General features: G+C 40.2%; 17 non-coding genes across 17 annotated transcripts; all 17 read right to left on the reverse strand.

Moving 5' to 3' along the window:
• Positions 1-6,543: 6,543 nt before the first annotated feature.
• On the reverse strand, positions 6,544-6,615 carry trnaa-cgc (transfer RNA alanine (anticodon CGC)). The gene has a single exon. It is a non-coding gene; the product is annotated as a tRNA-Ala (tRNA).
• Positions 6,616-7,991: 1,376 nt separating this feature from the next.
• trnat-ugu (transfer RNA threonine (anticodon UGU)) lies at positions 7,992-8,063 on the reverse strand. Its single transcript has one exon. It is a non-coding gene; the product is annotated as a tRNA-Thr (tRNA).
• Positions 8,064-8,605: 542 nt separating this feature from the next.
• Positions 8,606-8,677, reverse strand: trnaa-cgc (transfer RNA alanine (anticodon CGC)). The gene has a single exon. It is a non-coding gene; the product is annotated as a tRNA-Ala (tRNA).
• A 1,376-nt stretch (positions 8,678-10,053) lies between these two features.
• Positions 10,054-10,125, reverse strand: trnat-ugu (transfer RNA threonine (anticodon UGU)). Its single transcript has one exon. It is a non-coding gene; the product is annotated as a tRNA-Thr (tRNA).
• Positions 10,126-10,667: 542 nt separating this feature from the next.
• trnaa-cgc (transfer RNA alanine (anticodon CGC)) lies at positions 10,668-10,739 on the reverse strand. The gene has a single exon. It is a non-coding gene; the product is annotated as a tRNA-Ala (tRNA).
• A 1,376-nt stretch (positions 10,740-12,115) lies between these two features.
• On the reverse strand, positions 12,116-12,187 carry trnat-ugu (transfer RNA threonine (anticodon UGU)). Its single transcript has one exon. It is a non-coding gene; the product is annotated as a tRNA-Thr (tRNA).
• A 542-nt stretch (positions 12,188-12,729) lies between these two features.
• Positions 12,730-12,801, reverse strand: trnaa-cgc (transfer RNA alanine (anticodon CGC)). The gene has a single exon. It is a non-coding gene; the product is annotated as a tRNA-Ala (tRNA).
• A 1,376-nt stretch (positions 12,802-14,177) lies between these two features.
• On the reverse strand, positions 14,178-14,249 carry trnat-ugu (transfer RNA threonine (anticodon UGU)). The gene has a single exon. It is a non-coding gene; the product is annotated as a tRNA-Thr (tRNA).
• A 542-nt stretch (positions 14,250-14,791) lies between these two features.
• Positions 14,792-14,863, reverse strand: trnaa-cgc (transfer RNA alanine (anticodon CGC)). Its single transcript has one exon. It is a non-coding gene; the product is annotated as a tRNA-Ala (tRNA).
• Positions 14,864-16,238: 1,375 nt separating this feature from the next.
• trnat-ugu (transfer RNA threonine (anticodon UGU)) lies at positions 16,239-16,310 on the reverse strand. The gene has a single exon. It is a non-coding gene; the product is annotated as a tRNA-Thr (tRNA).
• A 542-nt stretch (positions 16,311-16,852) lies between these two features.
• trnaa-cgc (transfer RNA alanine (anticodon CGC)) lies at positions 16,853-16,924 on the reverse strand. The gene has a single exon. It is a non-coding gene; the product is annotated as a tRNA-Ala (tRNA).
• Positions 16,925-18,300: 1,376 nt separating this feature from the next.
• On the reverse strand, positions 18,301-18,372 carry trnat-ugu (transfer RNA threonine (anticodon UGU)). The gene has a single exon. It is a non-coding gene; the product is annotated as a tRNA-Thr (tRNA).
• A 542-nt stretch (positions 18,373-18,914) lies between these two features.
• On the reverse strand, positions 18,915-18,986 carry trnaa-cgc (transfer RNA alanine (anticodon CGC)). The gene has a single exon. It is a non-coding gene; the product is annotated as a tRNA-Ala (tRNA).
• A 1,376-nt stretch (positions 18,987-20,362) lies between these two features.
• On the reverse strand, positions 20,363-20,434 carry trnat-ugu (transfer RNA threonine (anticodon UGU)). The gene has a single exon. It is a non-coding gene; the product is annotated as a tRNA-Thr (tRNA).
• Positions 20,435-20,976: 542 nt separating this feature from the next.
• Positions 20,977-21,048, reverse strand: trnaa-cgc (transfer RNA alanine (anticodon CGC)). Its single transcript has one exon. It is a non-coding gene; the product is annotated as a tRNA-Ala (tRNA).
• A 1,376-nt stretch (positions 21,049-22,424) lies between these two features.
• Positions 22,425-22,496, reverse strand: trnat-ugu (transfer RNA threonine (anticodon UGU)). Its single transcript has one exon. It is a non-coding gene; the product is annotated as a tRNA-Thr (tRNA).
• Positions 22,497-23,038: 542 nt separating this feature from the next.
• On the reverse strand, positions 23,039-23,110 carry trnaa-cgc (transfer RNA alanine (anticodon CGC)). Its single transcript has one exon. It is a non-coding gene; the product is annotated as a tRNA-Ala (tRNA).
• Positions 23,111-24,294: the final 1,184 nt, after the last annotated feature.

Consider the following 24,294-nt stretch of genomic DNA (forward strand, 5'->3'; position numbering starts at 1 on the left):
ACGCCCCCCTGACTGGCAAGAAGCATATCCAAAGCAAGTCTATTCTGTCTGGCAACCCTAGATGTGGCCTCAAACTGTTCAGACATACCAGTGAGTGCATCACGGGGGTAATTAACAAAACGCTGTTGATCATAGTAGATGTAATGAATCCATGCAGTCTGTCTTGCATCCACTATGGCTGGACCTATAATCCATCATTCCTGCCCAAGGCCTGAAGCTCATGAGGAACCCCCACCGGCACTCCCAACAGGTTAGTGTGTATGTCAACTACATCCTCTGTCCATGGAGCACTACTTCTATGTCTCCCATGGGATGGAATGTTTTCAGGTCCCCTGGATACAGAACCCAACAACTGTTCAGCAGTAACATCAACAATGGTCAGTGGAATTATCAAACTGGTCAGAGCACACGTACCTTGCCAGTCTCCTCTAAGAATGGGTCTCAGCACTCTTTTGGGTCCACAGATCCACCACACATCAGCCAGACCACTAGTTTGGTTTAGGCCTGTAACTGGCCAAGTGGAATTAATGGTTATGTTACTACTGCAATCAGCTTCAGGCAATCTCCCATAATCAATGCCATTACCTGTACCCGTGATGCAACTGTAATTGCCCCCATATGCCTCAACACCCCAAGGGGCCCGATGAGGAGGTACTGTAGGAAACACAAGGCTCAAAGAGGAACAGAGAGTTGAATTGGCCTCAACCAGGTATAAACCTCTCAGAATACACAACCACCCCTCTCCTTCTCCTATAGCAAATGGGTGTGTAGCCAGAACAGGTCCATCATGACCAATGTTTCATGTAACTCATGTAGTCCTTTCTTTTCAGGGTCTTAACTGTACCTCATAAGAAAGCCACAAATTGTCCCTACCAATAACACCAGTCTCAGTGCCTAATTGATCAATAGCTGAATAGTCTAACATTAATTACCTGAATGGGATTTTTTAATAGTGGTGGCAGGTTCGGTCCAGGGGTGGTAGAGGAGTGTGTCTGGCCCTGGTTCATCTGGGACCTCTGGTTTTGGCAGCACCTTAATAGAAAACACACCCATCGTGTCTGTCCCGGTCCTTTGTAGTCCGAGGGTGTAAGTGCCTGCATCAGAGAGCTTAATAGTTTTGATGGTTAGCAAGATTTCATCACCTTTACAAAGTTCAACAGTGCTCCCAGGTTTTCCCATATCATGGAAAACCTATCCACCTTTGTGGGATCCCCTATGCTATAAGGATACCCTCTCTTCCAATCCCAGAACTGTCCCAAGTCGGTTATCCTGTAATCCCCATACGGACACCCTCCCAATTTAATATAATTTCATTTATAATTTTCGTCCACTTGTTCTGTAGACATACATTCAGCATTCCACGGGTCAGAACCTGGAATCCGCTGGTACATCACCATCTATTTCCATCGATTTCTCCAGAGTCCTGGAAATAAGGCCTCAGACAGGGAGTTAGACAACAGCCCCATAAAACTAAAACAGTCACACAGGTGAATGTAGCCCACAATACAGTGATCATAATATTTTCCCCATTTTCTAAACATATTATCAAACCCAATTAATCAGAGAAGTATCCACCCCAGTGTTTTCTGTCAACCCGTGAGCCAGGGTGGTCAAACCAGCTGAGGCTTCGGGTACTGATTCATCCGGAGCTGTGTTATTTGGGATGTCACCCACGATAAGACAGCTCAGACAAACAGCTTCCATGTGAAGCCCCACCCTTTCCCCGAGAACACATCACTTAGCAAGAGCCAGACACATCTTCACTTCTATGAACAAAAACAGGGGTGACAGGACAGGGAGGATTTTCTTCATTCGAGAGATGGCCCCCGGAATTCTGTTAATTCCAGTTCTCCTCTCGAACACTGTTTATTGTTCGATAGTGTCAGTGTGTCTTACCCTCCCGCCGTGCGATATGAATCCGGGTAGCTCTTTCAGCTAGCTGTCACCAGGAGACCTTGGTATGGTCCCCCCAACAAGCCTCTGGGACTGGATTGAGTGTCTTCACCTGCAGTTCACCTATAATGCATAAAATGCTGGACATACAGGCTTGGTTAACAAACAGTTTCTCATGTTTTATCTTGGTTAACAAACAGTTTCTCATGTTTTATCTGATTCTATCTTTAACTTCTATGCCCATTTGTTAACTACATTTTTTAAAATATTAGTTTCTTATCCAATAGGCCCCATCCTATCCTAGACCACAATTTACCTATCCCCCTTTTGATACCTGGCTATGCCCAGGTAACAACCTTACCTACTCTAAATAATGACTTAGGTAAGATTAGTATATTATCCTTCTGTTCTGACATTATCATGTAGGAGCGCCCCTTTAAATTTTCCACATGTCCAATTCTCCCTTTTGTCTCCACTCAGTGACTGTTATCTACACACTCCGTTATCTTTGCTCGTCCTGGCTCCCTTCTAAAACTTCTCCTCTCTGCTCTCCAACCTTCAAGGTCTCTGCAGTGCGGGGGAGGGCTCATCTGTCTGCCTTTTCCCATGTTTCCACAATTTAACTAAATGTCCCACTGTTTGGCTTTATCTAAACTCATGGATTTTTATTTTTAGAAAAACATGTCTATGGTGGCAATTACTAAAGTCTTTATATAGGTTAAGTAAACTCCACTATAATTAAGTTACCTTAAAAAAATTAATTTCAAAAAAATATATTTTTTTTTTTTTTTTTTTTTTTTTTAAACAGTATTACCCATGACCACAAATGTATTATTCAAATGGCACCCCCTTGTGGCTGATCAGACCACCCGAGAGAGCCATGAAATCCGGTCACGGGTTACACCATCCCCCCACATTCGTGTTCCATACCATATTAGACATATTAAAGAACCCTTTATCCTTAAAATAAAATAAAAATCACTTGTGTAATTAAAACTCATAAAATAAAAAACTCATAAAGGTTCCATATGTGAGCGTGCCTCTTTAAAATATCATGTCTCTGGGAACATGGAAATCCCCTTAACCCAAACATTTACTACAAAAACAAAACCTAATAATTATGATAATCCCCTCAAACTCAAATAATTTGTCTCGATGTTTCATGTCTTATTCGTGTTTCTCCAAATTGTCTCCCCAAAATACTTCTTAAATACCCAGCCATTAGACAGACACACACAACTGTGATAAATGTGCACGGTCCCTTTAACATGAAAACCTCAGCCTGCAATCCACTCTGCGGGCCTTTCATTGTTCTCCATAATGAAAACAGATTCTAATGTTAGTATACCTTGACCTCCTGTTTAATTTCAATGATGTTATCTGAACAATCAAACCAAAATCAATACCCGGGAAGTACTTGTGTAAATGAATTAAAATAACTAAATAATTTGGTTAGAACACCACTCCCGTCTTACATCGACCACACCCTTCGCCCCGTACCTAGTGTACAGCTTATCTATTACTCAGTGGCTCAATTCATGTTTAACGTAAGTATGTTCAGATGTTGATTATGTAATTCTACAACATTAGTATAGTTCAAACCTCATAATATAAATCCGCAAAAAGAATTTTGCGTTAATAGAGTTTAACACTCTTTCCAACAGTCATGCACCCCCCTCAATATTCTATGATATAACTCTCATCAGCAAGCCTGCGACTTTTTCAACATTCTCACCGGTTCCAGCTCCAACTGAAACACCTCATGTACCACACTCGCTTTGTCCCCGACCTCATTCATATCGATATTAGTCCCCGAATGAATATCAAGCGTGTTTCATGCACAGGATTTGATTCTTACAAATCTTCATTTACGCCAGTAAGCAGACCAGTGGGAGACGCAATGGCCCCGCCTTCTGTTCATTCTCTGTTTGGTCCCTTGGTTCTTAAATACATGGCTTTTATTTCTTTCAACTTCCTTGTCTCTGGCCTCCTGCTACGTCCCTCTCAACTCACATTCCATTGTTTTCAGCTGGGCCCCTGTTGGCGGCCACCCCCCTAGATAACCTGCTTGTGTCCATTTTAACTTCAATCCCTCCCAAACTTTCTTTATAGGCTTCCATTGTTCCTGTCCCCCTGATCTATATTCAATTTTTTGTTCTAGGAACTCATTAAACCTCAGCTTTGGAGTATTGGGGTTCGCCATTGTGAATTTGCTTTAAACGTAATTTAATTTAATTCAATCGGAATTTAATCGTAGTTTTAATCGAAATTCTCTCCTTCTATCTGAATATAGTTAGCATATACTTCGCCCGACGTTGATTAATGCCCACGAGGTATTCGAAGAGACACTATTGCTCGTGCTCTGCCTTATCTCAGAGCTTCTCCTTCGTATATTCAGGTTGAGAAAAAACGCATGGGTTTGTATAGCATTATGGAGCGCACAACCAAGGGATCTATTCGACTATTTAGTCTCAATATTTAAATATTATATTCAGATATTATTTCAATTATACATCAGTCATTTCATTCCTGATTATACATTTATACATGCACCTATTAACATAGGTACATACAATATAGAAGTTTCGGATTTATCCAATATCCCTTATTATAATTCTCTCTCTCTCCCTCTATCTAACCACCAACAATCTTAATGGAAACAATTACAACCACATTGCATTTTAACATAACATAACATAAACAGTTACAAATAGACAAAACAAGACAAAACAGCACGTTATATCTCTGACCCCTGAAAGCCGATCCTTATCAGTGAATTTCTATCAGACTGAGCCGTACCGGACCACAGGATAAAATTACAATTTATCCCCCTCGGCGCCAGATTTGAAGAATAGTAATTAGCTATCCCCTACTGATCTCTATTCCTGATCCCTATCGAGCTGACCCCTATCAGAATTATTACACATGTCCGACCCCGATCGGTGAATCTCTATCAGACTGAACCACACCGGGTCACGGGTCCCAAAATTACAATTTGTCCCCTCGGCTGCAGATTTAATGAATAGTAATTAGCTATCCCCTACTGATCTCTATTCCCGACCCCTATCGGAACTATCAAAGACAAAACAGTGATCACTCATCATTGAAAGCTAGCAGACTGTGCTGACCGGGTCACGGGTCCCAAAATTACAATTTGTCCCCTCGGCGCCAGAGTTAATGAATAGTAATTAGCTATCCCCTTACTGATATCTCATCAATGATTTAAATCACACCGGCCGTCGCCGGTTCGTTACTACATATGTTCACGTACACTGTTATTTCGACTCGTCAGCAAATTATAAATTTACACAAGAATTCATACTTACTCGGAAAAACTGATAAAAATTTGGACAGACTATTCGACAATATGCAAAGTTTGATTTAACAGGCTTTTGCTTACCTTATTTTTTTATGGTGCACCTTGAAATCAGTTTTCCGAGTTGAGCAGAATTGTTGCCCTCCCCCGAAAGTCTTCACCCGTCTTTCTTATTTATTTAATGAATCGTCCTTTCCCCAACTCGCCCCTCCCCACACCCAAATCAACTCACTTCGACTGGATCGTTAGTAAACTATACTCTGCTACCATTTCTGTTAGTAATTGGATATGTAGACGGACGAGTCGGTCAAGGATCGATTCAGACAAGGTGGTAAATTGTATGACAAGCTACAGTTTATTCAGAGTGAAGATATCTAGAACAGCGTAATTACGGCTCTCCCGCTGGTTCGTACGGAAGCGCAGACGAAGAAGAAGAGGCCGTTACAATCAGTACACCACTATTATATAGAAAAGAAAGTAGGTTGATTCTGGAAGATGGATCTTTGGATTGGTTCAGCTGGGGTGTAGTCTGTAGTCTTCCGCCATTGGCTCAGTAGTCTGTCCGTCATCGTAGAATCCTCTTCGGGCATTCAACGTTCAGCTACAACGGAGATCATGTGTGTGTGCGCTGGTTTTGGCCATTAGTGTAATGCGGGAGCTATCCTGTAGGGGACCCCACAGGCTCAACTCTGAGTTGTAGCCCTTTATCAACAATAGTTTGGTCACCTACATAAGAATTAGCATTTCTCTACAGTTTACAAGACCGACGCCTTACCGCTTGGCCACCATGCCACTCTATGATGCAAGATTTTTATCAACATTCTGGAAAGTAGTAGTTGTGTAATGTGAATTTGGCACACAAATAACATCTCTGTTTCCTGTGAGAATTTCAACATTCTGGAAAGTAGGAGTTGTGTAATGTGAATTTGGCACACAAATACTCAGTGGAGAACCTTGGGATTGAACCAAGGACCTCATACTAAAATAGCATGCACTCCCCCTCTGAGCTTCGATCCAATTTTATTTGCAGATAAAATGCAATATTAATACAATGTACTTTTTATATACACCACTCCATTGAAACTACAATGAAATGATAGCAGCAATTCTAAATACAAGCAAGTATGGACAGTCATCTAACCAATGAACTTCAGTTTTTGAAAATGATGCAATTGAAGTTGGCAACCATGCTACTTCTGTTACATAAATGTACGAAAAGGGATTGAACACATGTTCTTCAGATTACAAGAGCAAATTATTTAGCACGTCTCTGTTTCCTGCTGAGAATTTCAACATTCTGGAAAGTAGGAGATGGGCCATTGCAAAATTTTTAATGGAGAAGTTGGGGATTGAACCCAGGACCTCATACATGCGAAGCATACGCTCTACCACTGAGCTACATCCCATTTCTGTGAAAGAAGTTGTTTTTTCTTATTTTTTTACATTTCACCTATAATTAATCAGGTAAGCTAGTTGAGAACAAGTTTTCATATTCAACTGCGACCTGGCCAAGATAAAGCAAAGCAGCGCAACACAAACAACAACACAGAGTTACAGATGGAATAAACAAGCCTACAGTCAATAACACAATAGAAGAAAAAAAGAAAGTCTATATACAGTGCGTGCAAATGGAGGTAAGGCAATAAATAGGCCATAGTAGCGAAGTATTTACAATTTAGCAAATTAACACTGGAGTGATAGATGAGCAGATGATGATGTGCAAGTAGAAATACTGGTGTGCAAAGAGCAGAAAGTATATTAAAACAATATGGGGATGAGGTAGGTAGATTGGGTGGGCTATTTACAAATGGGCTTTGTACAGCTGCAGCGATCAGTTAGCTGCTCAGATAGCCGATGTTTAAAGTTAGCAGTGTTGCCAACACCTCAGTAAGGAAAGTAGCTATTGGCTGTCCTAAAAGTCGCTAGAAGTTGCTAAATGATGTCATCACCTAATTTGCATAATTGTCCATGTGCATGTAATTGTAATGGACACTGTAGGAGTGAGGAATAACATTGTGGAAGAGACAAAAAGTGAGTAAAATGAAAATGTCTGCAAGTATTCAGAGGGGTCTGAATACTTGCTAAATACAGCGACTAAGTCGCTAAGTTGGCAACACTGGAACGAATTTTTGCAATTCGTTCCAGTCATTGTCAGCAGAGAACTGGAAGGAAAGGCGGCCAAAGGAGGTGTTGGCTTTGGGGATGACCAGTGAGATATACCTGCTGGAACGTGTGCTACGGGTGGGTGTTGTTATCGTGACCAGTGAGCTGAGATAAGGTGGAGCTTTACCTAGCATAGACTAAAAAGATGACCTGGAACCAGTGGGTCTGGCGACGAATATGTAGCGAGGGCCAGCCGGCTAGAGCATACAGGTCGTAGTGGCCATATCAATACAAATTGACCCTTTCTTTACACTGTTCTAATGAAAGTACATTTCCAAAATATCATCTAGCTTCCATAAACGTCGAACAAGGCTTGAACCCAGGATTGAACCCATGTGCTTCAGTTTACAAAAACAGATGACTTAGCACATCTATTTCCTTCTTAAAATGTCAACATTCTGGAAAGTAGAGTTGTGCAAAAGCTAATTTCACAACTAAATATACTCATCAGAAAATTTGGGGATGAACTTCAGAGCGCATGCATTTCAAGTATTAGCTCTACCATAGAGGCACATCCCCTTACTATATATAGCAGGGTTGCCATTTTGAGAAGAAAAAAAATTCTCTTCAAAGTCCTCCAGTGAAAGAACCTTCACATGGTACCAGCAATCTTTCAGTAAGGCACGGATGGGATTTGAACCCATGATCTTCGGTTTACAAGACCGACGCCTTACCGCTTGGCCACCATGCCACTCTATGATGCAAGATTTTTATCAACATTCTGGAAAGTAGTAGTTGTGTAATGTGAATTTGGCACACAAATAACATCTCTGTTTCCTGTGAGAATTTCAACATTCTGGAAAGTAGGAGTTGTGTAATGTGAATTTGGCACACAAATACTCAGTGGAGAACCTTGGGATTGAACCAAGGACCTCATACTAAAATAGCATGCACTCCCCCTCTGAGCTTCGATCCAATTTTATTTGCAGATAAAATGCAATATTAATACAATGTACTTTTTATATACACCACTCCATTGAAACTACAATGAAATGATAGCAGCAATTCTAAATACAAGCAAGTATGGACAGTCATCTAACCAATGAACTTCAGTTTTTGAAAATGATGCAATTGAAGTTGGCAACCATGCCACTTCTGTTACATAAATGTACGAACAGGGATTGAACACATGTTCTTCAGATTACAAGAGCAAATTATTTAGCACGTCTCTGTTTCCTGCTGAGAATTTCAACATTCTGGAAAGTAGGAGATGGGCCATTGCAAAATGTTTAATGGAGAAGCTGGGGATTGAACCCAGGACCTCATACATGCGAAGCATGCGCTCTACCACTGAGCTACATCCCCTTTCTGTGAAAGAAATTGTTTTTTCTTATTTTTTTAAATTTCACCTATAATTAATCAGGTAAGCTAGTTGAGAACAAGTTTTCATATTCAACTGCGACCTGGCCAAGATAAAGCAAAGCAGCGCAACACAAACAACAACACAGAGTTACAGATGGAATAAACAAGCCTACAGTCAATAACACAATAGAAGAAAAAAAGAAAGTCTATATACAGTGCGTGCAAATGGAGGTAAGGCAATAAATAGGCCATAGTAGCGAAGTATTTACAATTTAGCAAATTAACACTGGAGTGATAGATGAGCAGATGATGATGTGCAAGTAGAAATACTGGTGTGCAAAGAGCAGAAAGTATATTAAAACAATATGGGGATGAGGTAGGTAGATTGGGTGGGCTATTTACAAATGGGCTTTGTACAGCTGCAGCGATCAGTTAGCTGCTCAGATAGCCGATGTTTAAAGTTAGCAGTGTTGCCAACACCTCAGTAAGGAAAGTAGCTATTGGCTGTCCTAAAAGTCGCTAGAAGTTGCTAAATGATGTCATCACCTAATTTGCATAATTGTCCATGTGCATGTAATTGTAATGGACACTGTAGGAGTGAGGAATAACATTGTGGAAGAGACAAAAAGTGAGTAAAATGAAAATGTCTGCAAGTATTCAGAGGGGTCTGAATACTTGCTAAATACAGCGACTAAGTCGCTAAGTTGGCAACACTGGAACGAATTTTTGCAATTCGTTCCAGTCATTGTCAGCAGAGAACTGGAAGGAAAGGCGGCCAAAGGAGGTGTTGGCTTTGGGGATGACCAGTGAGATATACCTGCTGGAACGTGTGCTACGGGTGGGTGTTGTTATCGTGACCAGTGAGCTGAGATAAGGTGGAGCTTTACCTAGCATAGACTAAAAAGATGACCTGGAACCAGTGGGTCTGGCGACGAATATGTAGCGAGGGCCAGCCGGCTAGAGCATACAGGTCGTAGTGGCCATATCAATACAAATTGACCCTTTCTTTACACTGTTCTAATGAAAGTACATTTCCAAAATATCATCTAGCTTCCATAAACGTCGAACAAGGCTTGAACCCAGGATTGAACCCATGTGCTTCAGTTTACAAAAACAGATGACTTAGCACATCTATTTCCTTCTTAAAATGTCAACATTCTGGAAAGTAGAGTTGTGCAAAAGCTAATTTCACAACTAAATATACTCATCAGAAAATTTGGGGATGAACTTCAGAGCGCATGCATTTCAAGTATTAGCTCTACCATAGAGGCACATCCCCTTACTATATAATAGCAGGGTTGCCATTTTGAGAAAACTTTTTTTCTCTTCAAAGTCCTCCAGTGAAAGAACCTTCACATGGTACCAGCTATCTTTCAGTAAGGCACGGATGGGATTTGAACCCATGATCTTCGGTTTACAAGACCGACGCCTTACCGCTTGGCCACCATGCCACTCTATGATGCAAGATTTTTATCAACATTCTGGAAAGTAGTAGTTGTGTAATGTGAATTTGGCACACAAATAACATCTCTGTTTCCTGTGAGAATTTCAACATTCTGGAAAGTAGGAGTTGTGTAATGTGAATTTGGCACACAAATACTCAGTGGAGAACCTTGGGATTGAACCAAGGACCTCATACTAAAATAGCATGCACTCCCCCTCTGAGCTTCGATCCAATTTTATTTGCAGATAAAATGCAATATTAATACAATGTACTTTTTATATACACCACTCCATTGAAACTACAATGAAATGATAGCAGCAATTCTAAATACAAGCAAGTATGGACAGTCATCTAACCAATGAACTTCAGTTTTTGAAAATGATGCAATTGAAGTTGGCAACCATGCCACTTCTGTTACATAAATGTACGAACAGGGATTGAACACATGTTCTTCAGATTACAAGAGCAAATTATTTAGCACGTCTCTGTTTCCTGCTGAGAATTTCAACATTCTGGAAAGTAGGAGATGGGCCATTGCAAAATTTTTAATGGAGAAGCTGGGGATTGAACCCAGGACCTCATACATGCGAAGCATGCGCTCTACCACTGAGCTACATCCCCTTTCTGTGAAATAAATTGTTTTTTCTTATTTTTTTAAATTTCACCTATAATTAATCAGGTAAGCTAGTTGAGAACAAGTTTTCATATTCAACTGCGACCTGGCCAAGATAAAGCAAAGCAGCGCAACACAAACAACAACACAGAGTTACAGATGGAATAAACAAGCCTACAGTCAATAACACAATAGAAGAAAAAAAGAAAGTCTATATACAGTGCGTGCAAATGGAGGTAAGGCAATAAATAGGCCATAGTAGCGAAGTATTTACAATTTAGCAAATTAACACTGGAGTGATAGATGAGCAGATGATGATGTGCAAGTAGAAATACTGGTGTGCAAAGAGCAGAAAGTATATTAAAACAATATGGGGATGAGGTAGGTAGATTGGGTGGGCTATTTACAAATGGGCTTTGTACAGCTGCAGCGATCAGTTAGCTGCTCAGATAGCCGATGTTTAAAGTTAGCAGTGTTGCCAACACCTCAGTAAGGAAAGTAGCTATTGGCTGTCCTAAAAGTCGCTAGAAGTTGCTAAATGATGTCATCACCTAATTTGCATAATTGTCCATGTGCATGTAATTGTAATGGACACTGTAGGAGTGAGGAATAACATTGTGGAAGAGACAAAAAGTGAGTAAAATGAAAATGTCTGCAAGTATTCAGAGGGGTCTGAATACTTGCTAAATACAGCGACTAAGTCGCTAAGTTGGCAACACTGGAACGAATTTTTGCAATTCGTTCCAGTCATTGTCAGCAGAGAACTGGAAGGAAAGGCGGCCAAAGGAGGTGTTGGCTTTGGGGATGACCAGTGAGATATACCTGCTGGAACGTGTGCTACGGGTGGGTGTTGTTATCGTGACCAGTGAGCTGAGATAAGGTGGAGCTTTACCTAGCATAGACTAAAAAGATGACCTGGAACCAGTGGGTCTGGCGACGAATATGTAGCGAGGGCCAGCCGGCTAGAGCATACAGGTCGTAGTGGCCATATCAATACAAATTGACCCTTTCTTTACACTGTTCTAATGAAAGTACATTTCCAAAATATCATCTAGCTTCCATAAACGTCGAACAAGGCTTGAACCCAGGATTGAACCCATGTGCTTCAGTTTACAAAAACAGATGACTTAGCACATCTATTTCCTTCTTAAAATGTCAACATTCTGGAAAGTAGAGTTGTGCAAAAGCTAATTTCACAACTAAATATACTCATCAGAAAATTTGGGGATGAACTTCAGAGCGCATGCATTTCAAGTATTAGCTCTACCATAGAGGCACATCCCCTTACTATATAATAGCAGGGTTGCCATTTTGAGAAAACTTTTTTTCTCTTCAAAGTCCTCCAGTGAAAGAACCTTCACATGGTACCAGCTATCTTTCAGTAAGGCACGGATGGGATTTGAACCCATGATCTTCGGTTTACAAGACCGACGCCTTACCGCTTGGCCACCATGCCACTCTATGATGCAAGATTTTTATCAACATTCTGGAAAGTAGTAGTTGTGTAATGTGAATTTGGCACACAAATAACATCTCTGTTTCCTGTGAGAATTTCAACATTCTGGAAAGTAGGAGTTGTGTAATGTGAATTTGGCACACAAATACTCAGTGGAGAACCTTGGGATTGAACCAAGGACCTCATACTAAAATAGCATGCACTCCCCCTCTGAGCTTCGATCCAATTTTATTTGCAGATAAAATGCAATATTAATACAATGTACTTTTTATATACACCACTCCATTGAAACTACAATGAAATGATAGCAGCAATTCTAAATACAAGCAAGTATGGACAGTCATCTAACCAATGAACTTCAGTTTTTGAAAATGATGCAATTGAAGTTGGCAACCATGCCACTTCTGTTACATAAATGTACGAACAGGGATTGAACACATGTTCTTCAGATTACAAGAGCAAATTATTTAGCACGTCTCTGTTTCCTGCTGAGAATTTCAACATTCTGGAAAGTAGGAGATGGGCCATTGCAAAATTTTTAATGGAGAAGCTGGGGATTGAACCCAGGACCTCATACATGCGAAGCATGCGCTCTACCACTGAGCTACATCCCCTTTCTGTGAAATAAATTGTTTTTTCTTATTTTTTTAAATTTCACCTATAATTAATCAGGTAAGCTAGTTGAGAACAAGTTTTCATATTCAACTGCGACCTGGCCAAGATAAAGCAAAGCAGCGCAACACAAACAACAACACAGAGTTACAGATGGAATAAACAAGCCTACAGTCAATAACACAATAGAAGAAAAAAAGAAAGTCTATATACAGTGCGTGCAAATGGAGGTAAGGCAATAAATAGGCAATAGTAGCGAAGTATTTACAATTTAGCAAATTAACACTGGAGTGATAGATGAGCAGATGATGATGTGCAAGTAGAAATACTGGTGTGCAAAGAGCAGAAAGTATATTAAAACAATATGGGGATGAGGTAGGTAGATTGGGTGGGCTATTTACAAATGGGCTTTGTACAGCTGCAGCGATCAGTTAGCTGCTCAGATAGCCGATGTTTAAAGTTAGCAGTGTTGCCAACACCTCAGTAAGGAAAGTAGCTATTGGCTGTCCTAAAAGTCGCTAGAAGTTGCTAAATGATGTCATCACCTAATTTGCATAATTGTCCATGTGCATGTAATTGTAATGGACACTGTAGGAGTGAGGAATAACATTGTGGAAGAGACAAAAAGTGAGTAAAATGAAAATGTCTGCAAGTATTCAGAGGGGTCTGAATACTTGCTAAATACAGCGACTAAGTCGCTAAGTTGGCAACACTGGAACGAATTTTTGCAATTCGTTCCAGTCATTGTCAGCAGAGAACTGGAAGGAAAGGCGGCCAAAGGAGGTGTTGGCTTTGGGGATGACCAGTGAGATATACCTGCTGGAACGTGTGCTACGGGTGGGTGTTGTTATCGTGACCAGTGAGCTGAGATAAGGTGGAGCTTTACCTAGCATAGACTAAAAAGATGACCTGGAACCAGTGGGTCTGGCGACGAATATGTAGCGAGGGCCAGCCGGCTAGAGCATACAGGTCGTAGTGGCCATATCAATACAAATTGACCCTTTCTTTACACTGTTCTAATGAAAGTACATTTCCAAAATATCATCTAGCTTCCATAAACGTCGAACAAGGCTTGAACCCAGGATTGAACCCATGTGCTTCAGTTTACAAAAACAGATGACTTAGCACATCTATTTCCTTCTTAAAATGTCAACATTCTGGAAAGTAGAGTTGTGCAAAAGCTAATTTCACAACTAAATATACTCATCAGAAAATTTGGGGATGAACTTCAGAGCGCATGCATTTCAAGTATTAGCTCTACCATAGAGGCACATCCCCTTACTATATAATAGCAGGGTTGCCATTTTGAGAAAACTTTTTTTCTCTTCAAAGTCCTCCAGTGAAAGAACCTTCACATGGTACCAGCTATCTTTCAGTAAGGCACGGATGGGATTTGAACCCATGATCTTCGGTTTACAAGACCGACGCCTTACCGCTTGGCCACCATGCCACTCTATGATGCAAGATTTTTATCAACATTCTGGAAAGTAGTAGTTGTGTAATGTGAATTTGGCACACAAATAACATCTCTGTTTCCTGTGAGAATTTCAACATTCTGGAAAGTAGGAGTTGTGTAATGTGAATTTGGCACACAAATACTCAGTGGAGAACCTTGGGATTGAACCAAGGACCTCATACTAAAATAGCATGCACTCCCCCTCTGAGCTTCGATCCAATTTTATTTGCAGATAAAATGCAATATTAATACAATGTACTTTTTATATACACCACTCCATTGAAACTACAATGAAATGATAGCAGCAATTCTAAATACAAGCAAGTATGGACAGTCATCTAACCAATGAACTTCAGTTTTTGAAAATGATGCAATTGAAGTTGGCAACCATGCCACTTCTGTTACATAAATGTACGAACAGGGATTGAACACATGTTCTTCAGATTACAAGAGCAAATTATTTAGCACGTCTCTGTTTCCTGCTGAGAATTTCAACATTCTGGAAAGTAGGAGATGGGCCATTGCAAAATTTTTAATGGAGAAGCTGGGGATTGAACCCAGGACCTCATACATGCGAAGCATGCGCTCTACCACTGAGCTACATCCCCTTTCTGTGAAAGAAATTGTTTTTTCTTATTTTTTTAAATTTCACCTATAATTAATCAGGTAAGCTAGTTGAGAACAAGTTTTCATATTCAACTGCGACCTGGCCAAGATAAAGCAAAGCAGCGCAACACAAACAACAACACAGAGTTACAGATGGAATAAACAAGCCTACAGTCAATAACACAATAGAAGAAAAAAAGAAAGTCTATATACAGTGCGTGCAAATGGAGGTAAGGCAATAAATAGGCAATAGTAGCGAAGTATTTACAATTTAGCAAATTAACACTGGAGTGATAGATGAGCAGATGATGATGTGCAAGTAGAAATACTGGTGTGCAAAGAGCAGAAAGTATATTAAAACAATATGGGGATGAGGTAGGTAGATTGGGTGGGCTATTTACAAATGGGCTTTGTACAGCTGCAGCGATCAGTTAGCTGCTCAGATAGCCGATGTTTAAAGTTAGCAGTGTTGCCAACACCTCAGTAAGGAAAGTAGCTATTGGCTGTCCTAAAAGTCGCTAGAAGTTGCTAAATGATGTCATCACCTAATTTGCATAATTGTCCATGTGCATGTAATTGTAATGGACACTGTAGGAGTGAGGAATAACATTGTGGAAGAGACAAAAAGTGAGTAAAATGAAAATGTCTGCAAGTATTCAGAGGGGTCTGAATACTTGCTAAATACAGCGACTAAGTCGCTAAGTTGGCAACACTGGAACGAATTTTTGCAATTCGTTCCAGTCATTGTCAGCAGAGAACTGGAAGGAAAGGCGGCCAAAGGAGGTGTTGGCTTTGGGGATGACCAGTGAGATATACCTGCTGGAACGTGTGCTACGGGTGGGTGTTGTTATCGTGACCAGTGAGCTGAGATAAGGTGGAGCTTTACCTAGCATAGACTAAAAAGATGACCTGGAACCAGTGGGTCTGGCGACGAATATGTAGCGAGGGCCAGCCGGCTAGAGCATACAGGTCGTAGTGGCCATATCAATACAAATTGACCCTTTCTTTACACTGTTCTAATGAAAGTACATTTCCAAAATATCATCTAGCTTCCATAAACGTCGAACAAGGCTTGAACCCAGGATTGAACCCATGTGCTTCAGTTTACAAAAACAGATGATTTAGCACATCTATTTCCTTCTTAAAATGTCAACATTCTGGAAAGTAGAGTTGTGCAAAAGCTAATTTCACAACTAAATATACTCATCAGAAAATTTGGGGATGAACTTCAGAGCGCATGCATTTCAAGTATTAGCTCTACCATAGAGGCACATCCCCTTACTATATAATAGCATGGTTGCCATTTTGAGAAAACTTTTTTCTCTTCAAAGTCCTCCAGTGAAAGAACCTTCACATGGTACCAGCAATCTTTCAGTAAGGCACGGATGGGATTTGAACCCATGATCTTCGGTTTACAAGACCGACGCCTTACCGCTTGGCCACCATGCCACTCTATGATGCAAGATTTTTATCAACATTCTGGAAAGTAGTAGTTGTGTAATGTGAATTTGGCACACAAATAACATCTCTGTTTCCTGTGAGAATTTCAACATTCTGGAAAGTAGGAGTTGTGTAATGTGAATTTGGCACACAAATACTCAGTGGAGAACCTTGGGATTGAACCAAGGACCTCATACTAAAATAGCATGCACTCCCCCTCTGAGCTTCGATCCAATTTTATTTGCAGATAAAATGCAATATTAATACAATGTACTTTTTATATACACCACTCCATTGAAACTACAATGAAATGATAGCAGCAATTCTAAATACAAGCAAGTATGGACAGTCATCTAACCAATGAACTTCAGTTTTTGAAAATGATGCAATTGAAGTTGGCAACCATGCCACTTCTGTTACATAAATGTACGAACAGGGATTGAACACATGTTCTTCAGATTACAAGAGCAAATTATTTAGCACGTCTCTGTTTCCTGCTGAGAATTTCAACATTCTGGAAAGTAGGAGATGGGCCATTGCAAAATTTTTAATGGAGAAGCTGGGGATTGAACCCAGGACCTCATACATGCGAAGCATGCGCTCTACCACTGAGCTACATCCCCTTTCTGTGAAAGAAATTGTTTTTTCTTATTTTTTTAAATTTCACCTATAATTAATCAGGTAAGCTAGTTGAGAACAAGTTTTCATATTCAACTGCGACCTGGCCAAGATAAAGCAAAGCAGCGCAACACAAACAACAACACAGAGTTACAGATGGAATAAACAAGCCTACAGTCAATAACACAATAGAAGAAAAAAAGAAAGTCTATATACAGTGCGTGCAAATGGAGGTAAGGCAATAAATAGGCAATAGTAGCGAAGTATTTACAATTTAGCAAATTAACACTGGAGTGATAGATGAGCAGATGATGATGTGCAAGTAGAAATACTGGTGTGCAAAGAGCAGAAAGTATATTAAAACAATATGGGGATGAGGTAGGTAGATTGGGTGGGCTATTTACAAATGGGCTTTGTACAGCTGCAGCGATCAGTTAGCTGCTCAGATAGCCGATGTTTAAAGTTAGCAGTGTTGCCAACACCTCAGTAAGGAAAGTAGCTATTGGCTGTCCTAAAAGTCGCTAGAAGTTGCTAAATGATGTCATCACCTAATTTGCATAATTGTCCATGTGCATGTAATTGTAATGGACACTGTAGGAGTGAGGAATAACATTGTGGAAGAGACAAAAAGTGAGTAAAATGAAAATGTCTGCAAGTATTCAGAGGGGTCTGAATACTTGCTAAATACAGCGACTAAGTCGCTAAGTTGGCAACACTGGAACGAATTTTTGCAATTCGTTCCAGTCATTGTCAGCAGAGAACTGGAAGGAAAGGCGGCCAAAGGAGGTGTTGGCTTTGGGGATGACCAGTGAGATATACCTGCTGGAACGTGTGCTACGGGTGGGTGTTGTTATCGTGACCAGTGAGCTGAGATAAGGTGGAGCTTTACCTAGCATAGACTAAAAAGATGACCTGGAACCAGTGGGTCTGGCGACGAATATGTAGCGAGGGCCAGCCGGCTAGAGCATACAGGTCGTAGTGGCCATATCAATACAAATTGACCCTTTCTTTACACTGTTCTAATGAAAGTACATTTCCAAAATATCATCTAGCTTCCATAAACGTCGAACAAGGCTTGAACCCAGGATTGAACCCATGTGCTTCAGTTTACAAAAACAGATGATTTAGCACATCTATTTCCTTCTTAAAATGTCAACATTCTGGAAAGTAGAGTTGTGCAAAAGCTAATTTCACAACTAAATATACTCATCAGAAAATTTGGGGATGAACTTCAGAGCGCATGCATTTCAAGTATTAGCTCTACCATAGAGGCACATCCCCTTACTATATAATAGCATGGTTGCCATTTTGAGAAAACTTTTTTTCTCTTCAAAGTCCTCCAGTGAAAGAACCTTCACATGGTACCAGCAATCTTTCAGTAAGGCACGGATGGGATTTGAACCCATGATCTTCGGTTTACAAGACCGACGCCTTACCGCTTGGCCACCATGCCACTCTATGATGCAAGATTTTTATCAACATTCTGGAAAGTAGTAGTTGTGTAATGTGAATTTGGCACACAAATAACATCTCTGTTTCCTGTGAGAATTTCAACATTCTGGAAAGTAGGAGTTGTGTAATGTGAATTTGGCACACAAATACTCAGTGGAGAACCTTGGGATTGAACCAAGGACCTCATACTAAAATAGCATGCACTCCCCCTCTGAGCTTCGATCCAATTTTATTTGCAGATAAAATGCAATATTAATACAATGTACTTTTTATATACACCACTCCATTGAAACTACAATGAAATGATAGCAGCAATTCTAAATACAAGCAAGTATGGACAGTCATCTAACCAATGAACTTCAGTTTTTGAAAATGATGCAATTGAAGTTGGCAACCATGCCACTTCTGTTACATAAATGTACGAACAGGGATTGAACACATGTTCTTCAGATTACAAGAGCAAATTATTTAGCACGTCTCTGTTTCCTGCTGAGAATTTCAACATTCTGGAAAGTAGGAGATGGGCCATTGCAAAATTTTTAATGGAGAAGCTGGGGATTGAACCCAGGACCTCATACATGCGAAGCATGCGCTCTACCACTGAGCTACATCCCCTTTCTGTGAAAGAAATTGTTTTTTCTTATTTTTTTAAATTTCACCTATAATTAATCAGGTAAGCTAGTTGAGAACAAGTTTTCATATTCAACTGCGACCTGGCCAAGATAAAGCAAAGCAGCGCAACACAAACAACAACACAGAGTTACAGATGGAATAAACAAGCCTACAGTCAATAACACAATAGAAGAAAAAAAGAAAGTCTATATACAGTGCGTGCAAATGGAGGTAAGGCAATAAATAGGCAATAGTAGCGAAGTATTTACAATTTAGCAAATTAACACTGGAGTGATAGATGAGCAGATGATGATGTGCAAGTAGAAATACTGGTGTGCAAAGAGCAGAAAGTATATTAAAACAATATGGGGATGAGGTAGGTAGATTGGGTGGGCTATTTACAAATGGGCTTTGTACAGCTGCAGCGATCAGTTAGCTGCTCAGATAGCCGATGTTTAAAGTTAGCAGTGTTGCCAACACCTCAGTAAGGAAAGTAGCTATTGGCTGTCCTAAAAGTCGCTAGAAGTTGCTAAATGATGTCATCACCTAATTTGCATAATTGTCCATGTGCATGTAATTGTAATGGACACTGTAGGAGTGAGGAATAACATTGTGGAAGAGACAAAAAGTGAGTAAAATGAAAATGTCTGCAAGTATTCAGAGGGGTCTGAATACTTGCTAAATACAGCGACTAAGTCGCTAAGTTGGCAACACTGGAACGAATTTTTGCAATTCGTTCCAGTCATTGTCAGCAGAGAACTGGAAGGAAAGGCGGCCAAAGGAGGTGTTGGCTTTGGGGATGACCAGTGAGATATACCTGCTGGAACGTGTGCTACGGGTGGGTGTTGTTATCGTGACCAGTGAGCTGAGATAAGGTGGAGCTTTACCTAGCATAGACTAAAAAGATGACCTGGAACCAGTGGGTCTGGCGACGAATATGTAGCGAGGGCCAGCCGGCTAGAGCATACAGGTCGTAGTGGCCATATCAATACAAATTGACCCTTTCTTTACACTGTTCTAATGAAAGTACATTTCCAAAATATCATCTAGCTTCCATAAACGTCGAACAAGGCTTGAACCCAGGATTGAACCCATGTGCTTCAGTTTACAAAAACAGATGATTTAGCACATCTATTTCCTTCTTAAAATGTCAACATTCTGGAAAGTAGAGTTGTGCAAAAGCTAATTTCACAACTAAATATACTCATCAGAAAATTTGGGGATGAACTTCAGAGCGCATGCATTTCAAGTATTAGCTCTACCATAGAGGCACATCCCCTTACTATATAATAGCATGGTTGCCATTTTGAGAAAACTTTTTTTCTCTTCAAAGTCCTCCAGTGAAAGAACCTTCACATGGTACCAGCAATCTTTCAGTAAGGCACGGATGGGATTTGAACCCATGATCTTCGGTTTACAAGACCGACGCCTTACCGCTTGGCCACCATGCCACTCTATGATGCAAGATTTTTATCAACATTCTGGAAAGTAGTAGTTGTGTAATGTGAATTTGGCACACAAATAACATCTCTGTTTCCTGTGAGAATTTCAACATTCTGGAAAGTAGGAGTTGTGTAATGTGAATTTGGCACACAAATACTCAGTGGAGAACCTTGGGATTGAACCAAGGACCTCATACTAAAATAGCATGCACTCCCCCTCTGAGCTTCGATCCAATTTTATTTGCAGATAAAATGCAATATTAATACAATGTACTTTTTATATACACCACTCCATTGAAACTACAATGAAATGATAGCAGCAATTCTAAATACAAGCAAGTATGGACAGTCATCTAACCAATGAACTTCAGTTTTTGAAAATGATGCAATTGAAGTTGGCAACCATGCCACTTCTGTTACATAAATGTACGAACAGGGATTGAACACATGTTCTTCAGATTACAAGAGCAAATTATTTAGCACGTCTCTGTTTCCTGCTGAGAATTTCAACATTCTGGAAAGTAGGAGATGGGCCATTGCAAAATTTTTAATGGAGAAGCTGGGGATTGAACCCAGGACCTCATACATGCGAAGCATGCGCTCTACCACTGAGCTACATCCCCTTTCTGTGAAAGAAATTGTTTTTTCTTATTTTTTTAAATTTCACCTATAATTAATCAGGTAAGCTAGTTGAGAACAAGTTTTCATATTCAACTGCGACCTGGCCAAGATAAAGCAAAGCAGCGCAACACAAACAACAACACAGAGTTACAGATGGAATAAACAAGCCTACAGTCAATAACACAATAGAAGAAAAAAAGAAAGTCTATATACAGTGCGTGCAAATGGAGGTAAGGCAATAAATAGGCAATAGTAGCGAAGTATTTACAATTTAGCAAATTAACACTGGAGTGATAGATGAGCAGATGATGATGTGCAAGTAGAAATACTGGTGTGCAAAGAGCAGAAAGTATATTAAAACAATATGGGGATGAGGTAGGTAGATTGGGTGGGCTATTTACAAATGGGCTTTGTACAGCTGCAGCGATCAGTTAGCTGCTCAGATAGCCGATGTTTAAAGTTAGCAGTGTTGCCAACACCTCAGTAAGGAAAGTAGCTATTGGCTGTCCTAAAAGTCGCTAGAAGTTGCTAAATGATGTCATCACCTAATTTGCATAATTGTCCATGTGCATGTAATTGTAATGGACACTGTAGGAGTGAGGAATAACATTGTGGAAGAGACAAAAAGTGAGTAAAATGAAAATGTCTGCAAGTATTCAGAGGGGTCTGAATACTTGCTAAATACAGCGACTAAGTCGCTAAGTTGGCAACACTGGAACGAATTTTTGCAATTCGTTCCAGTCATTGTCAGCAGAGAACTGGAAGGAAAGGCGGCCAAAGGAGGTGTTGGCTTTGGGGATGACCAGTGAGATATACCTGCTGGAACGTGTGCTACGGGTGGGTGTTGTTATCGTGACCAGTGAGCTGAGATAAGGTGGAGCTTTACCTAGCATAGACTAAAAAGATGACCTGGAACCAGTGGGTCTGGCGACGAATATGTAGCGAGGGCCAGCCGGCTAGAGCATACAGGTCGTAGTGGCCATATCAATACAAATTGACCCTTTCTTTACACTGTTCTAATGAAAGTACATTTCCAAAATATCATCTAGCTTCCATAAACGTCGAACAAGGCTTGAACCCAGGATTGAACCCATGTGCTTCAGTTTACAAAAACAGATGATTTAGCACATCTATTTCCTTCTTAAAATGTCAACATTCTGGAAAGTAGAGTTGTGCAAAAGCTAATTTCACAACTAAATATACTCATCAGAAAATTTGGGGATGAACTTCAGAGCGCATGCATTTCAAGTATTAGCTCTACCATAGAGGCACATCCCCTTACTATATAATAGCATGGTTGCCATTTTGAGAAAACTTTTTTTCTCTTCAAAGTCCTCCAGTGAAAGAACCTTCACATGGTACCAGCAATCTTTCAGTAAGGCACGGATGGGATTTGAACCCATGATCTTCGGTTTACAAGACCGACGCCTTACCGCTTGGCCACCATGCCACTCTATGATGCAAGATTTTTATCAACATTCTGGAAAGTAGTAGTTGTGTAATGTGAATTTGGCACACAAATAACATCTCTGTTTCCTGTGAGAATTTCAACATTCTGGAAAGTAGGAGTTGTGTAATGTGAATTTGGCACACAAATACTCAGTGGAGAACCTTGGGATTGAACCAAGGACCTCATACTAAAATAGCATGCACTCCCCCTCTGAGCTTCGATCCAATTTTATTTGCAGATAAAATGCAATATTAATACAATGTACTTTTTATATACACCACTCCATTGAAACTACAATGAAATGATAGCAGCAATTCTAAATACAAGCAAGTATGGACAGTCATCTAACCAATGAACTTCAGTTTTTGAAAATGATGCAATTGAAGTTGGCAACCATGCCACTTCTGTTACATAAATGTACGAACAGGGATTGAACACATGTTCTTCAGATTACAAGAGCAAATTATTTAGCACGTCTCTGTTTCCTGCTGAGAATTTCAACATTCTGGAAAGTAGGAGATGGGCCATTGCAAAATTTTTAATGGAGAAGCTGGGGATTGAACCCAGGACCTCATACATGCGAAGCATGCGCTCTACCACTGAGCTACATCCCCTTTCTGTGAAAGAAATTGTTTTTTCTTATTTTTTTAAATTTCACCTATAATTAATCAGGTAAGCTAGTTGAGAACAAGTTTTCATATTCAACTGCGACCTGGCCAAGATAAAGCAAAGCAGCGCAACACAAACAACAACACAGAGTTACAGATGGAATAAACAAGCCTACAGTCAATAACACAATAGAAGAAAAAAAGAAAGTCTATATACAGTGCGTGCAAATGGAGGTAAGGCAATAAATAGGCAATAGTAGCGAAGTATTTACAATTTAGCAAATTAACACTGGAGTGATAGATGAGCAGATGATGATGTGCAAGTAGAAATACTGGTGTGCAAAGAGCAGAAAGTATATTAAAACAATATGGGGATGAGGTAGGTAGATTGGGTGGGCTATTTACAAATGGGCTTTGTACAGCTGCAGCGATCAGTTAGCTGCTCAGATAGCCGATGTTTAAAGTTAGCAGTGTTGCCAACACCTCAGTAAGGAAAGTAGCTATTGGCTGTCCTAAAAGTCGCTAGAAGTTGCTAAATGATGTCATCACCTAATTTGCATAATTGTCCATGTGCATGTAATTGTAATGGACACTGTAGGAGTGAGGAATAACATTGTGGAAGAGACAAAAAGTGAGTAAAATGAAAATGTCTGCAAGTATTCAGAGGGGTCTGAATACTTGCTAAATACAGCGACTAAGTCGCTAAGTTGGCAACACTGGAACGAATTTTTGCAATTCGTTCCAGTCATTGTCAGCAGAGAACTGGAAGGAAAGGCGGCCAAAGGAGGTGTTGGCTTTGGGGATGACCAGTGAGATATACCTGCTGGAACGTGTGCTACGGGTGGGTGTTGTTATCGTGACCAGTGAGCTGAGATAAGGTGGAGCTTTACCTAGCATAGACTAAAAAGATGACCTGGAACCAGTGGGTCTGGCGACGAATATGTAGCGAGGGCCAGCCGGCTAGAGCATACAGGTCGTAGTGGCCATATCAATACAAATTGACCCTTTCTTTACACTGTTCTAATGAAAGTACATTTCCAAAATATCATCTAGCTTCCATAAACGTCGAACAAGGCTTGAACCCAGGATTGAACCCATGTGCTTCAGTTTACAAAAACAGATGATTTAGCACATCTATTTCCTTCTTAAAATGTCAACATTCTGGAAAGTAGAGTTGTGCAAAAGCTAAT

The sequence above is a fragment of the Oncorhynchus kisutch genome, linkage group LG20, assembly GCF_002021735.2.
Source record: "Oncorhynchus kisutch isolate 150728-3 linkage group LG20, Okis_V2, whole genome shotgun sequence".
NCBI classification, from domain to species: domain Eukaryota; kingdom Metazoa; phylum Chordata; class Actinopteri; order Salmoniformes; family Salmonidae; genus Oncorhynchus; species Oncorhynchus kisutch.